The sequence below is a fragment of the Macrobrachium nipponense genome, chromosome 11, assembly GCF_015104395.2.
Source record: "Macrobrachium nipponense isolate FS-2020 chromosome 11, ASM1510439v2, whole genome shotgun sequence".
NCBI lineage: Eukaryota > Metazoa > Arthropoda > Malacostraca > Decapoda > Palaemonidae > Macrobrachium > Macrobrachium nipponense.
The window spans coordinates 4886943-4893172 of NC_061087.1; the positions used below are offsets into that span (position 1 = coordinate 4886943).

The 6230-nt window shown below is 39.8% G+C and overlaps 1 protein-coding gene across 6 annotated transcripts in view; it reads right to left on the bottom strand.

Moving 5' to 3' along the window:
- The window catches only part of LOC135217573 (LIM/homeobox protein Lhx9-like), a 312394-nt gene extending 308080 nt beyond the window's left edge, over window positions 1-4314 (bottom strand). For all 6 annotated transcript variants that reach the window (XM_064253909.1, XM_064253840.1, XM_064253785.1 and 3 more), the window contains exon 1: window positions 3834-4314. The gene's annotated coding sequence lies outside the window, so the exon portion shown is untranslated. The remainder of the gene's footprint in view (window positions 1-3833) is intronic.
- Window positions 4315-6230: the final 1916 nt, after the last annotated feature.

The window sequence follows — 6230 nt, forward strand, 5'->3', positions numbered from 1 at the left end:
ATTCTTTCGGCTGCAGGATCCTCAAGATCAGCGAATAATAAACACAAGCAAAACGGCCGAAGGCCGCCACTCATCGAGAATAATTGGTATCCAAGAATAATTTTCCAGCAACGCTGGAAGAACATATTTTTTTTTTTTTAATTACGCAACTCCTTTTGGAGTTGAAGTGGCAAAAGGATAATATGACAAAATAACTCAACCTTTTCATTTCAGACCAAAACCCTATCTCCATAATTGCTTTTGGTAGGTTGGCGAGATCGCTCGCCTCCAAAACAACACGCTAATTAAAACTAGATTTAAAAATGCATCTTGTTTTAATTAGTATATGGAAAAAAAGTGGAATGTTTTAAAATGACACTTTTCACACGTGGTTTTGGCTGGGTGCGCCAACAGAGAGGTGGGGAGGGGGTGGGGGCAAAGGAGAGAGAGAGAGAGAGAGAGAGAGAGAGAGAGAGAGAGACGGAGGAGTGCTGCTGGGGTTGGGCCCCGGAGTAGGGATATTCACCAGTGCCAAAACAGACGATGAGAAAGGGTCAGAACTCTACCACCTTACAGACAACAGCATTAAATTATTATGAAGATATTTTACTCAGATATCAATTAGAGAGATAGCATGAAAACTTGAGGCTCTTCGATAATGAGATTTGCCTCCAATAATGGAAAGAAAATAAGATGCCGAACAAAGTTTGGAGAGCACAATCAGGGAAACCGATATTGGTCAATGCACAAAACACCCACATATAATCTCGCTACACAAAAACGCAACACTGCGGAGGAAATTAGACTCTCTCTCTCTCTCTCTCTCTCTCTCTCTCTCTCTCTCTCTCCTTTCTAAATGGGTTTGTGCGTTTCAAAAAAAATTACTACCGGTGACATGTACTGAAGGAAAACTCTATAATTGAATTTTACCGGTTTTATTTTTGATATAATGAACTGGCATGACATTATCAAAGGTTACCTACGCAGATATGATACTGTATGGAGATCGGAAGCAGATCAATTACAGGAAAACGCGGGGAACACCACACGGTGATCAATTTTTATTCGTACAATGCATTAATCTTCAGGGAACGAAAAATTTCAAGAGTTTTGTCGTATGCGATTATTATGTAAGAACACGTGGTAAAGCTGTATGGAGTACGCGGAAAATTGAGAGAGAGAGAGAGAGAGAGAGAGAGAGAGAGAGAGAGAGACGCATAAAGAAGCACATGATACAGTCTTCAACGGAAATGCATTGCAACACAAAAATGAACCTTTCCCTTCAGCTGAAATTGGAAACGAAATACAATGGATGAGTTTCCATTACTTCTCAGGGCAGGAGGGGGGGAGAGGGAAGACGGGCAAGAAAGGCGGGGGGGGAGGAGAGGAGGGGGGAGGAAGAGGTAGGTTGGGAGGCGCAGGAGGAGCCCGGACGAACGAACGAGAAGGACTTGTGATCACTCGCTGGGATGAACAGAAGCGGGAAAACCAATCTCTTCCTTCTTCTTCTTCTTCTTCTTCTTCTTCTTCTTCTTCTTCTTCTTCCCTTTTTTTTCACACAGTCGCGCCTCTTCCGAGTGATATTTTCCTTTTGAGTTATAATTAAAAATGGTTTTCTTTCGCTTACTTTTGAGGGAAGTCGGTCATCCCAACCCTCACTTCACACAACATCCGCAAATCATAACAACAGAGAGAGAGAGAGAGAGAGAGAGAGAGAGAGAGAGAGAGAGAGAGAGAGAGAAAGGAAAGCACATAACCAACGCAGGCCACCACAATCCCTTTTCCTGTGTCCCAAACTTCAATCAGGCCGGAATCCAGGCTCAATCCTCCCCTACCATCCATCTCTCTCTCTCTCTCTCTCTCTCTCTCTCTCTCTCTCTCTCTCTCTCTCTCTCTCTTGTCCTACCGACGAATCACTTCAGCCCTCCACCTCCACCGCCATACACAGATCCACCTATATACGAAGTGCAATCAAGAACGCAACACACCTCGGAACTACACGGAGAGAGGCAGAGAAAGAGAGAGAAAGTGTGCGTGTATTGGAGAGAGAGAGAGAGAGAGAGCTGAGCAAAATTTAGATTGAGTAAGCGATATGCATCTCTTTGCCATTGCCAAAAACACGCCGGGAACAGATCTCTCTCTCACTCTCTCTCTCTCTCTCTCGCACACACTCTTTCGGAATTGGAAACATCGCCTCTGCAATCACTGAAACGACGAGAGATGTTTCTCCCAAAGCAAACGTTTGCAAATCACACACACAAACAAACCTCTCTTGACACGATCACGGAATTTATGTCTTTATTACATCGTCGAAGATGAGAGGTTAATGTTTATAGTAAACATTTTCCAAAACACGTTTCGGACACGTTCAACAATGAGGAATTGTCGGGGCGGGAAACCTATTTAAAGAAAAGCTTAAGAGCTAGAGAGTAATAGAAAAAAAAACATACAGCGTCATTACCATTTTTATCTGAATCTGCCAATTTTCTAGCAGCCCTCATCTCCCCAACCCCCCCGCTCTCTCTCACTCCTCCCTGCCCCCTTCTTCTTCTTCCTCAGCACTTCCTCATCCTGCCCTTCCCCAAACCCCCCCTTCAAGGCTTCTCTCAACACGAGAGAAGAAAAAGAGGTCCCAAATGGAAAGAAAGAAGATGAAAGAGAGTGAAAATTTTTGGCACTGGGAGGCAGTAACGTTCAAGGCGGAGTTGATGCGGCATCTAATTTCCTCTCCCTTTTGGATTTGTTCTCTCTCTGAAAAAATCGCTCACAGGAAGAAAAGAAAAGAAAAAAACATCCTAAAGTAAATGAGAAAATTTTCTCAAATAAATTGGAAGAGGCCAAGGTTCGATTTCACAATACACAAACAGACGCACACGAAGCCTTTAAAAGATTGTAAGATTAGTTTATCTCCCTTACTTTGGTTTTCCTTTTCCCGCGAACCTCGCAATAAAATACTCCTTGATCTATTACGATAAAGCAATTAGGACCGGATCATTTAGAGCTCTGCTCACAGCACAAGTGAAAATCTCGTGTTCACATGGCATTCGAAACAAAATATTAGAAGCCACCACTCCTTATTAACAAATCACTTCATAAAATAAGTTAACGTTTTCCCAAAAAAATCGAAGAGAGGATATAGAGAAGATAAGGAGAATGAGAGATCGAGAGAGAGAGAGAGAGAGAGAGAGAGGAGCATTTTGACAAGTCATGGCGTATAATTACTACCAAGATGGGATAAGAGCTTAACCCGACGACCGAATCTCAACGTAAACGAACCGTAACCTCATTTAATATAAATGCATAAAATTTGCGACTTTCTTGTGACGTAAAATATGATAACATCTAATACTTCCTATTAAAATTTTCATTTCAGGAATAATCATCTTTTTCCCGGTCCTCTGGACTTATCGCACACCAAAACAAGAAAATATCAAATTTAGACGATTTACTGTGAAACTACAAGTAAACAACTATAAAATAAAATTTCTTGTAATAAGTAGCAATCATAACCACACTTACGGTCAACGTTTTGTTGTTAGTAATATTATACCAAGAAATTTCTCGATACCAGTTCCTTTATAAAACCGGGAAAAAATCTCGTTACTTAATAATCCGTGAAAATCAACCTAAATTCAAAATTAAATCTGTCCATGTTGCAAGTTTACAGTGTTCAAAGACAATTTAACATTGTCTTAAATGATGTAGGCCTACTTACGTTCGTATAGGGGAAAATTATAACAACATCGCTAAAATACAGAAAAATAAGAAAATTAGGCGAGAAAGCTAATGTTTTACCGAAAGAAGAAACAGTTTGGCTGAAAATGCCTTGCGATGCTGTATCGGATGTGACTTACCTTTCAAGTAGACCCAAAATTATTGCGTTTCCTTCGCCTCTTCAATAACCTCAGAAATTATAATCCTTAAAGAAATACAGAGGAGACGGCATCTTAAACCAAAACATAAGAGGTTCACCAGTGACTCGACGATAGGCTTTCTGGTGCTTGATTAAATAAAACACAAATCTTCTTGCGAGAGACGAGTCCCGTTTAGATTCTAAGTCCCAGGACGAAGGGAAGGTTTCAAAAAATGCGAAAACAAAATAAAAATAAATATAACATATAATTTTTAAAGCAGCACCAGCGTACTTATTCCTCGAATGGTGCGCCTTGTTATCACCGCCACAATTTCACTGATAAAACTCCTGAAACGGCACAAAAGCACTTGCAATAACCGATAGACACCAAGTCCACAAGGTAGTTTGAAACAAAGTTGCCAATGCCGGAGCAGAGAGGCGTACGTGCTCTCTCTCCGGTGTCTGCAAATGGACTGGCCATTCTTCAGACAGCTGTACTCACAGGCAATCAGTCTCAGTGCCATGGATGCCAGCTCCAGGAATTTACTTTGGCAATTTCATGGGGGAAGAGAGACCCTCTCCGGAAAATCAATCGCTTTGTCTTGGGTGGATTACTGCTTGGCCCACCATTCCCTCAAAAAAAAAAAAAAAAAAAAAAAAAAAAAAAAAAAAAAAATAGCATCACATCCACTTAAAATACAGAATAAAATACGCCAATAGGCCATATTATGGTTTTTAATCAACTCTCCCAATAAAGAAAGTTACGCTCCGTGCAGGGCCTTAAGCTCATTGAGTGGGAGAGCACGTGTGGAATGCTCGATGAGTGGCCGCGCAGCTTAACACGCGCAGAGCCGCGCGGTGGTGGCGCGTGTCTGCTGGGAAAGCAATCAAGTTAATTAGACCAATTATACGTTTGTTTGTAGATGCTGATGGATTTGTTCAATATTCATTTTCGGATTTACGTTTGGAAGCAGATATTTCATCTTTCACCAGAAATATCCTGTAGTTAAACACTCATATTATTTGTGTGATTCAGGCTCGATTGTTTACAAAATATCTTATACGTCTGACTCGCGTTTAGAATCTCATTATTGATTTCCAAAAGAAATGAAACTTTTAGTTTCGGTTGTGGTTATAATTCTTGAATGTATAACAGATTAAATAAACATTTGTTGGATTGTGGCTCGCTATTACGAAGAGTAATAAATAAGATTGATTTTTCAAATAAAAACACAAACACAGTTTTGATTATTCTAATACCAGCAATGACTGCGATAATAATGACAATGCTAATATCGAACATATGTATTATTAATAGTAATAATTATAAAGAAATCAGCAGCAACAACAAAAACGACTAGTTATTTCGACAACCTCACGATTAAACGTTATCATTCACATCTTGCGTATGCCAGCAGAAACTTAGGGAAATCTGCGGAGAAAATTATAATGGTTTCAGCATAACAATGATAACATTTTATTAATAATATTATTAATAATTGGCTGGCTGTAATCTGGTCAAGGTGCTCTGGACACTAACTTCAGGCATATTGCAATAAGGTATATTACAATAAGGTAGGATAGTTGCACTCACATCTTTCAGGTAGGCATGATGACTCATTTGGAGGGGGTCGGAGGTGGTGACCCTAAGTTAAGCTTAGGTTAAGAGAAGCTTAAGGCAGGCTGCACCTCTGTTGAAACGTATCTTTGATCTGTTTTTAAGGTTGCCGCGACCCACGGAAGTAGCGCGCGCAAATCTTCTACCTTTAAAAAACATAAATAAATAAAATACAATAATGATGAATAATAATAAAAAAATTTTGTGGTTTTGTCTTTCTGTTCTTGTGTAGTGGAAATGGTAGTAACATAGGTATGTATCGCTTTGGTAACTTGTTTCTCTTATCATACCTTTATTGATTTTAAAATTTTGATGCTGCGTTCTCAGTGATCGTAGAATTATTCAACGGCACAATCGAGGTACAAAAATAATAATAATAATAATAATAATAATAATAATAATAATAATAATAATAATAATAATAATAATAATAAAAATACGGACAGACTATACATAACACGAAAGGAAGGAGGGAGAGGACTACTAGTATAGAGGACTGCGTCAACATCGAAAACAGAGCACTGGGGCAATATCTGAAAACCAGTGAAGACGAGTGGAGGCTAAAGAGTGCATGGAAGAAGGACTAATAAAAGCAGACGAAGACCCATAAAATACAGAGACAGGAGAAAGACAGAAAGAACAGATGACTGGCACAACAAACCAATGCATGGACAATACATGAGGCAGACTAAAGAACTAGCCAGCGATGACAATTGGCAATGCTACAGAGGGGAGAGCTAAAGAAGGAAACTGAAGGAATGAAACAGCGGCAGATCAGGC